This window comes from Thunnus maccoyii, chromosome 6 (genome assembly GCF_910596095.1).
Source record: "Thunnus maccoyii chromosome 6, fThuMac1.1, whole genome shotgun sequence".
In the NCBI taxonomy this organism is placed as follows: domain Eukaryota; kingdom Metazoa; phylum Chordata; class Actinopteri; order Scombriformes; family Scombridae; genus Thunnus; species Thunnus maccoyii.
In genome coordinates this window covers 15431560-15441823 of record NC_056538.1, presented here as the reverse complement: position 1 = coordinate 15441823, position 10264 = coordinate 15431560, and the positions used below count along the sequence as shown (strand labels likewise).

The 10264-nt window shown below is 38.3% G+C and overlaps 1 long non-coding RNA gene across 2 annotated transcripts in view; it reads right to left on the bottom strand.

Moving 5' to 3' along the window:
* Nucleotides 1-1195: 1195 nt before the first annotated feature.
* The window catches only part of LOC121899562, a 31955-nt gene continuing 22886 nt past the window's right edge, over nt 1196-10264 (bottom strand). The window contains exons 2-3 of one of the 2 annotated variants that reach the window (XR_006096752.1): nt 1721-4965; nt 1196-1573 (exon numbers count right to left, since the gene is read on the bottom strand). This is a non-coding gene — a long non-coding RNA (uncharacterized LOC121899562). Of the gene's footprint in view, nt 1574-1720; nt 7376-10264 lie in introns of those variants that run through there. The other variant, XR_006096751.1, reaches the window with a different exon arrangement.

Genomic DNA, 10264 nt, shown 5'->3' with positions numbered 1-10264 from the left:
TCTTTTCTCATAAATTGTTAGAGGGAGATGTTTAAGAGTTTTTAATAGCATTTATTTAGTGTTGCTTCTTACTTACTCTACTTCTCTTGTAAAAAAAACAACAAAAAAAAACCCACAGTGCCCCAGAGCACCTGTTCTATATTTCACTATGGTGCCTAAGAGCACCCATCATTTTAATTTTTTTTCCAGTGTATCAAAAAGGGAAAGTAAAGTCATGAGCTTTGTAGATACTTTAAGTTGTCATTGATGAACCGGAACTGGAAATATATATCGAAATGTTGAGATCTGTGATTTTTTTTTTGAAACCCATGAAAATGGGTGAAAATGATCTACAAAATGGCTCCGCCATCTAAGCATCCCCGTCTTTATAATGTTATGGAAGCTGTACAATTGTATTGTGAGAGCGATCCTGACCCCCAATGCATCATGGAAAGCAACAATGACATTGTAAGGTTGAGTTTTCTGCCTGAAATCACATAATCACCATCACTAAACAGCAGGACCTACCTGGCTTTCACTGCTGGAACCGGATGCTGTTTTCCACGAGGCAGTGTGCCGAAGAGTCAGCCGGTCAGTAGGGAGGACTGACCGGCTTGCAGCGACTTTTCCCCATATAAGTTCAGCAATTTTTTTCCATATTAGTGTGACAACTATTGTTGTCTGCTCTTATAACATTACTGTGTGGGTTGAATTGTGGGACGTTTTCTATCCAATGAAGGATCTGTTTTGTTGTCAGACTCTGAACGTTGACTCAGGAAGCAGACGGAGAGAAATGTATTTGTTATAAAAGTGACCTGAGGTTACTGTTCTCTTCTTTTAGATAGACTCAGATACATTTCTCATTGAATGTTTTGATTGTTTGGCATAATTATATATTGATTTCATGTACATCTAATTAAAACTAGGGTGCAATTATAGGCTATGATTTGTTGACACTAGGAAGCAGATGGAGAGAAATGTTGTAGATCACATTCTCATTGTAAAATTGACCTGGAGTTATTTTATTATAGCCATAAGCCCCGCGAGGCTGTGGTTTACAATGATTTTAGAACAGCTAAACAGGGTTTTAGGCCAAACAACTCCCCTTAGCTGTTCTAAAATCACTGTAAACCACAGCCTCGCGGGGCTTATTGCATTTATAAAACAGTTACTACATATACCTGGCAAGGTTTCATAAAATAAACACACAGCAACAAAAAATGCAATAATTAATTGATAAAAAATAATCATTCTTCCACCAAGCAATATCTTCAGTGACATTTAGCAGAATAGTTACCAAGCAACACACAGACACAGTGGAAAACATGCTTAAAGATGGGCTGATTATTAACATTTATCTGGATATCGACATTAATTGTGCAATTGTTGAAGTGTTCAATTATGAACACTTTGCTGGTACAAGGATGTTTGACTCTCTTTCTCTTGCCTCTATGCCAGCATCAGAGAGTTTCTGTACAGTGGTGCTTTGCAAGCAGTTGTTGGTGTAGACTGTCTCAGTGCCGGATGCTTTTCAAATGCGTGGCAACATGGAGCCAAGGAAGTTCACCCCCATGGGCTCTCTAGTATACCTAACCTTTGGAGAAAGAAAAATAAAGTGTTGCCATCATGTTGCAGTTACATTATAACCACATATGTGTCACTTTCCAGCCATATAATTTTTGTTACAGTGTAGATTAACCAAGCTACACTGTAACAAAAAAAAGTTACATCATTAACTTACCATAGATCAACGGTGTAGTTTGTCTGCTTTGGATGGAGATAAAAGGCCGCTGGAAAGCAACGAGAGGTATTTCTCCAACGAAGCGACTGGCTTCGCAAACATAAATCCCTGTAGGCTCTCTTTGTTTCTTTCACCGGCATCTTTGTGGTTTTTTGTGCATTCGTTGAATGACAGCATTGCATATTTCTGACCGTTCTCGTCCTGGAGGATGATAAATGATTCAGGCTTCAGTTGGCAGTTGCCCTCTTTAGCTCAGTGTCCCATATAGTGCTGCAAATCAAACCAGACTTTGTTGACAAGACCCTCAGGTGTGTTTGGATTCAGTGCCTGAGAGTGCTTGATTTTCTGAAAGTCTGCTTCCATTAATGCAGGGTGGTGGGATGTTTTGTCGCATGCTTCTCGGCAAAGTTTTTTCACTACTCCAACGAAAATGAAGTTGCTAGTGATAAACTCAGGATCTTTCAACAACCAGGATCGGCTGATCAGTGGATCATTGATGTACTGGTAAAGCCCTGCACGTAGGCCAAGATAACTGCTGAAACCATCGAGTTCACCTTTCCTATTTTTCACAGTGGCATAAAACTGATGGAAAGCCTGGTTTAGCTCCATTTTGGTGATTGATTTAAAATCAATAGCCAGATCTCTCTTGGTACACCAGGTCTGAAAATAGCGAACAGACCACATCGTCTATTTAATGGTCCTACCTTCATATCTTGACTTTTCCAGCTTTTCAATGTCTCTCTCATTAATTTCAGCATTTCTCCTTTCTTTTTTATCATCCTCCTCCATCCTGTCCATCTCTTTCCACCACTCATCCAGGCGAAGCCCACTCAGTAAATCAACAAAATCTGACATTTTGTTTGGTGCAATAATAGTGTTGTAATGTGTTCACAGATGTGTGTTTATAAAGTATCTTATGAAGGCTTCAAACGCAGCTCAGCCAATTAAAATTAAGGACCAGAGCTATCCATTTTATAACTTCTTTTAGAATCTATTGGATCTCTCATTGTATGTTTTGGTTGTTTGGCACCATTACATTTAGGCTATTAATTTCATATTATGTACACCTATGTAATAATAGGATGTTACTAAGGGCAGTTACTTGCTGACTTTGAGATTTTACTTCTTGTAACTGTGTACAGTTTGTATAGAGTGTAAAGTTTTTCCAAAGAAAAAAAAATGCTGTGTATGTGTGAGGAAGATTGTTATGTTTCATACTGTAGAAACTGGTCAGTGCCTCATCACATAAATGTTATCTTGAGGGTAGGTGGGGTTATAAGAGAGTGTAGGTTTATAGTGATAATTACTTGATTTTTCTGCTACACATGCCACATATTGATACCAAATTAAAGAGGAAGTTGTGTTTTTTTTTAAATGACAACAACTTTTGATTGTCAATTTCTTTCTGTTTTTGAGATAGAGCTGTTTGTTTGGATTGAGTAGGAAAATGCTAATTTAAATGAGGCACCTCAGTGAACTGCAGCATCATTCTAGAAATCTACCAGGGTCGAGAGGGTTAAATTTAGAGTTATTCATTAAACTGCTTTATGTGTTTCCCTCAGGCCTGACAAACGTGATGAATACATTCCTTAATAAAACGCTTGTGGAGCCATCATTTTTATATTTCCACTGTATCCTTGCCTTTGTTGGTGCGTTACTACATTTCTTTGTACATTAACCGCTGCCAACTGTCAATCAGTAGAATAACATGAAACTGGTATCACATCCTCCCTTTATACAAAAAAAAACAAAAAAACAGGGATGAAATGGATGAAATTGCCTTAACGTAAAGGGTGACATATGCTGTTCAAATTGTAAAGCTCTTTGAGGTAAATTTGAGATTTGGGATTTTAGTCTATATAAAAAAATGACTTGACTTAAGGAAATGAACAAAAATACTCAAGCACAGAGTCTTGAGTTTTAATTCCTGGCAGCAGTGCCTCTAGCTTTGTCAGGAATCCAACTCTCTAAGTATTTGCATATGGCAAGCCAGTGAGGGATCATCTCTCTTCTCTTCTCTTCTTCTCTCGTCTTTTAAATTCTGTTATAGGTAGGGGTGTAATGCACTATTGTGATACAAAAACAACAATATAAATTGTGAAGCTAAAAAATTGATTGCAGTATCAACAAAATCTTATATGAGCAACGGAGTAGGAGAGGGGCACCTTTTGGCTTTTTTCAGAATCCAAGGATTGTGTTCTTTCTCTTGCCAAGATAACAAGCAAGCAGCATTTAAATACAAAGTTAATTTTGAGCACACACTGATAGCTGTTTGTCTTTGGCCAAAAACAGCTAACAGACTAGCTTCCAACTACTGTGAAAACAGGAAGCAACTCTGTGTGTTACAACTCAAGCAGACTGATTTCCAAACTTATTAGAAAATCAAAGAACTAAATCTGCCTCTAAATATAGCTTGCATTGAAAATGCGACTGACTAGGATCTTTAACCACCTTAGTTTTGGAAATTCTTGTTTTTAGCTATTAATATCCATTCAAGTTTACATTAGTTCATGCACATGAGGACATTTTGGTAGGCGATTTTTACTCATTAGTTACAATTCTACGTTTTTCCCCTTTTAAGTTAAGAGAGGTTTTTTGCTCTTTGAAAGAAGGTCTTTAAGAAAATATATGAAAAAATATGTTTAAACTGAACACACTGCTTGCACTTTACTTAATCACACTAAGTAAAGTTATAACTTCCATAAGTCTAAAATTGACAAATACAGTTGCATCTTGCTTGAAAGTTACAATTGTTGTTCTATTTTTATAATTTTTTTTTTTTTTTTTTTTTTTTGACGTCCCTACGATGTGAAACATTCTGGAAAAAGAACATTAAAAATGTAACTTTATAGAGTTCCTGCTGAAAACCAACCAGCTGGGACTCTACATAAATACCTTGATTTGAGAGTGTGTGTGTGTTTGTGTGTGTGTGTTCATTTGAATGTATTTGATATATGTGCACATTCCTGCTGCTGCTCTCTCCCATGCCCTGAGGAATTTCCTGGAGTTCCCTGTTTCCTGATCACCTGTTATCATCCCCAATAATATGCCCACACACACATACACATACATGTTCGGTCAGGCAGCATGATGATCTATTAAAGGAACCCATCCCTTTCCTGATTAAAGGTGTGTGTGTGTTTATGTGCACTGTATGTACGTACATGAATGTTCATGCTCCAACCAGGAGGTCAGAGTCTGTCCTTGATGACTCCTGAACACCTTTCAGCCAACAGGAAAGGAAACTGAAATAAAGAGACAGAAAAAAAAGTGAGTACAGAGAGTTAAGCAATGGAAAGAAAAGTAGGTTAAGGCTGCATCATAATGAATGCTATTGAATGTAATTAAATTATATGGGAAATTAGATTCAGGCCACCACAGTGAGCTGAATAGTGGCAAAATGGTTATTAGTCAGTAGCGTACCAGACTGATCTTCCTCACACATTGTATATTTAATAAAAATGTTCATTTTCCAATTTGCAATTGCACTGTGTAAGCCCGTCTGAGCGATAATCCGTTATGCTTGATTCTAGTTGTGATGTTCACATCCCGCATCTATGCACATGATCCTTTTTCTCATCTGCATTCCCTTGCTTAGGAATTGTTTAGCGGTTTCTGAAGATATTAAAAAACAAATTTGATGACGAGAGAATACATGAAACACATGATAGGAAAGGTGAGAAGTAGAGAAAAAAAAATGTTATCAAAGACAAAGCACGAAAAGGTACTTGTGCTAGAGGCTATAGATAACAAAAGAAAAAGCTTGAGTGTGATACAAGAGGAGGAATGAAGAAGAATGAATAACTAGACTATGAAACCTTTTCAGAAATGCTGAAACATATGAAAAGGAATTCACAGGTCAGCTCTCATGTTGTCAGAACCAGGCATCTACAGTAAAGGAGGTGAGGAAGGGAGAGGTGAACTTAAGGTGAAAAGAGAGTTAGAAGAGCGGAGTGGAAGTGAAGGATGAAAAAGAGGGGCTGTGGAGGAAAAGAGAAGATGGTCAGACGTGAAGCAGATGTGTTCATGTAGTATCCAAAGGTGATAAAAGAACTGTTGCCTGACAGCGAGCTCTCCTTAAAGTTTAATGGCACAGCACTGATCCCCTACCAATGCTGGATAACGGTTTTAACAGCTGAGAAAAGCCCTGTGCGTGTCATTTGTGTCTTTTCCTACCTCAGCATGTTTGTTCTCTCTTGAGTCTTTATGCATCTGCTATTCTTTTCCACAGCCTCAGTGAGTGTTTCTGTGTGTGTGTCTGTGTGTGTGTGTGTGTGTGTGTGTGTTTCCTGCAATTGTAACTCATTTCAGCTTCCACTGAGTGCTCACACAAATGTGTCTGTGTGTGTGTGTGCGCCAGATGAACCTTTGTATCTTAGGTGCCAACACTTTCCATGATGGGGTCATGACTCTTTGCCATGGGTCAATGCAGGCTATGTGTTAAATGCCCAGGGGGTCTTGTTTTTAAAGCATATTGTCCTTTGATTTCAGCATTTATGAGTATAATTATCATGAAAACATTTTCTAGTTGTGAATACAAAAGGCGCCAAGTGGGAAAAACATGCAAGTGACAAATGGCTGGATACATTGCCTTAAATGTAATACTAGCATCTACATGATACTGTGCTGTATAACACAATATTACTAAAAATTGTATAAATTGTATTACTACCTTTTCTTCTGCAGGTTTGGCTGATCTGTAAGTATCTCTTTTTTTTACTATTACAGCACATTATCTCAAATAATGGCATTCTATTGCTTTCTTAATATCACTTTATAAGCTCGTAAAGAATGCAGTTGTATCAGCAAAACTGAAGGTCAGTTCCAGCAAGCCTGAAGGGGAAAAAAATCCGGTTGGTGCTGCAGTGAGTGTTGCCTTCCAATTTCATTTAGCCTTTTCACTGCCACCACAAGCTCTTCACAGAGTGCAGTAATGGATAAGGGAAAATTAGCCCAGTTAGAGGTGATAAATGATTAGGTCTTGTTAAGAAAATCTGTAATGGTGGATTTCATTAGTGAGTGAAATGAGCATGTCTCTGCCAGTTGTGTGGATTTGTAAAAGTAATGGATTTGTATTGGGGTTTTTTTTTTTTTTTAAGATGAATGTGAGGAATGGCATTGAACTGAATGGCATCCTTCTGTGAATTGAGAGATCCTGTGCAGCTAACCACCATCTTCACTGATTTTTTAAACCTTTTGACCTTTTAATTCCAATACCATAGAAGATATCAGCAACTGGATACAATAATTATAGACCAATTGGATGATGTAAACAAAGTCTGAAAGTCTGAATGAGATCAGAGAAATGAGCAGGAAGGAAATTAAAGAACTGGAGTTAAGTTTGTAAATCGGTCAGTCTTAGCTGTCACACACAATCCTTGCTCATTACCGCAAATATCAGACCCATAGCTCTTCTGTGATTGGTTATGGATGATGTATTCACTGGATACAACATGACAAAGTCAGCCAATGCTAATTTGTGTTGCCGATTTAATTTTCCCAGTGGCTAACTGTGGTACTACAACAGAATATTGCCAGTGACTCAGAGAGCATTTTCCCCACAGACTGTCATTATAAAAGACACGTTATAAAAAGGCTGAAAGAACACCTCAACACAGCAAGTTAAAAGGTACAAACCCAGAAAGACACAGTAATGTGAATGTGTCATGGGCTGCACTAAAGCCAACTGGGAAGAGTGTGAATTTGTAGCCATTTTGCCCTACCATCCACCAGTGGGTAATCTAGTGTCCTTACATTTTCTGCAAAAAATGTTTTGAGTCATACCACCTACTAAAAGTCTTGCTCAAAGGACACTTCAGTTTGAAAGATGTCTTCTTTCACCATGCACTTTTCTGCCCTTCTTTTCAGAGACGGTTGGTAAAATCTCTGCTGGACATTTAAAATATGGATGGTAGCACTATGTGTGCACAAAAAAGACACACACGAAATATGAGAGGTTCCTAATGGAAAAAACAGGTTATTATTTGGAAACAAGTGTATTTGGCCCGCATTCCATCTTCTAATGCATCTATTACACCTGATATGTCATAATGAATCTCTTGGAAGGAGGGGTAGATGGATAGAGGGAGTGGTACAAGATAAGGATGAGACACTTGAGTATAAACTGTATGTGGCAGATGGGGAAAAATGTCCAAGGTGACAGGAGAAATGCTGTTCAGGGTAAAATGCTTTAGAAACATTCCTCCTATCCAGCAAGGCTAAATATAGGCTCATTAAAAATCTAAAGAGCCCATCGAGGGGGGAGGGGCAGGGGTGTAGATGGGAAAAGAGTTTGCCAGAAACACAGAGAAAGTGAGATTAGAGGGAGAGACGGACAGGAAAGAGAGATTTAAGAGGGGGTAGCGGTGATGAGAGACAGGAAGTAGTGTTTGAAATAATGAAAAATGGAGGGACTCATAGAGAATAGGGCGTTTTTGGTTTTGTACCTCACAGGAGAGAATAGCGTGTCACTTCCATCACGTAGCAGCCACCAGCTTGCCCGCTTATCCTCTTTACAGTATTCTCTGCTCTCATCCAGTATTCAATAGCCTGCTACTATTCGGCCAGCAGAAATAGAAAAATGCCTCATTGTCATATTTTACTTCCATTCCTTCTCTAATTGAAAAGTGAGGAGGAGGAGTAAGAGGTGGCTGATGAAAGAGACCGAGAGAAAAAGAGAGTGACGACGGAGATTGAGAACTAAAAGAGGGTTTCATCAAAGGATTGATCATTTTAAAACTATACATTTAGAATTCATGCATAGCTGAATACCTTTTGATGTGTTTTATTGAGAACTAATAGAAACACAAAAAGCAAGGTAGAAAATTTAACATGCACTCAAAGACTATGCTGGTTATTCTCAACTGGTAAGCCATTAACCTCCTGATCACATTTGCGTTCCTGATTTGCTTTTTTAGTCCCGGTAGTGAAATAGCTCTTGGTCCGTTCTTTGGTCCATCACTTTGGTCCAGGTTGAAATATCCCAACAACTATTGTATGGATTAACATGAAATTGTGTACAGACATTCATGGTCCCCAGAGGCAGAATTGTATTGACTTTAACCCCTGACTTTTCCTCTAGTGCCACCATGAGGTTGACCTTTTTTATTTTAATATCTCCAGAACTATTGATGGATTGCCATAACATCCTTGGTGCCCAGAGTATTTATTAATGGTATTTGTTTATTTAACAGGGATAGTACAGATAGACACTGTTAGGGAGAAGCAATGCAATAGATGTGATGTATATATAATAAGGTGTTTAGCTGAAGCTAATTTGCAGTTCCGATCCCTGATTAAGCTTTTAAATGTTAAATTCATTCAGGATGATTCGTAAGTAGTATAGGATCCAGCGAAATATCTCAAAAGATGCTTAATGGATTGGCCAAAATTTTTGTACAGACAGTCATGGTTCCCTGATGATGTATTCTAATGACTGGTGATCCTCTGACTTTTCTTCTAGTATCACTATGATGTTTACTTTTGTGTTTATGAGTGAAATGTTTGGAGACATTAATGTTCTCCTAAGGATGAATTATAATAACTTTGGTCATCCTTTAACTTCTCTTCTTGTGTCATCATCAGGTCAAATTTTGAATTTGTCCAGTGTTTTGGTTTATGGCCAAATACCTTGAAAAAATAATGACATTCCCACCAGCTTCGGCTGTGCTTTGTGTTTAGTGCTAATTAGCAACTGTTGGCATGCTAACACACTAAACTAAGATGAATGTGAACATGGTGTAATTACTACATTAAGCAAAATGAAAAGGTTTGGTCATTGTTGGTGCATTTGCAGACAACAGAGGAGTTGGGTTTAGGAGCAGCAGTAACACAGGGCTGTTGTTGCCAATCTATCAATCACAGGTAGCTACAACAGACATTTTAAATATGAATGTTAATTGGCTTGGAGAGGCTGTCAAGTTATTTCAAGTCAAAGTGAAGTCACAGGTGTGTTTTAATTTTTGAAGTCTTGTCAGAAGGCATCAGACTTGGGACATGAGTCTGACTCATATCTTAATCATGTAACTTGAACCTACACCTCTGTAATGGACAGTGGGTGGAAAAGGAACTTGAAAGGAAAAATCCCGATAATGGCTGAATTCTTTTGTGGAAAGAGATAAGTCATTGGAATCTAGAGAAAGTAGATGCAAGTTTGTATGGTGTAATGAGGTCTGAGAGCAAGTAAGGTGCAAGTCCATGTGGATTCCTTTATGGAGTAGACGCAAGTGCGTGAACCAGTGAATGACACCAAATGAGATTTGAAGAGAAAAAAGAGAAACAGACAGAAAGAGAGATAGGTCTTGCGAGGAATGGGAGCAGAAGACGAGAAAGAGCCTTTGAGGAGAGAGCAGCTGTTCAGTGGAACAGCCGCAGGGCAAATTTCAGAATGCATGACAAGGGGAACCTCTGAGGCCTGGGTACATACACTGACACACACACACATACACACAAACACACATCCAAGATGAGATATGATTCGTACCACCACATATACACACACATGCATGTACACATGCATTAACACAAGTGTATGTATGCATGTTC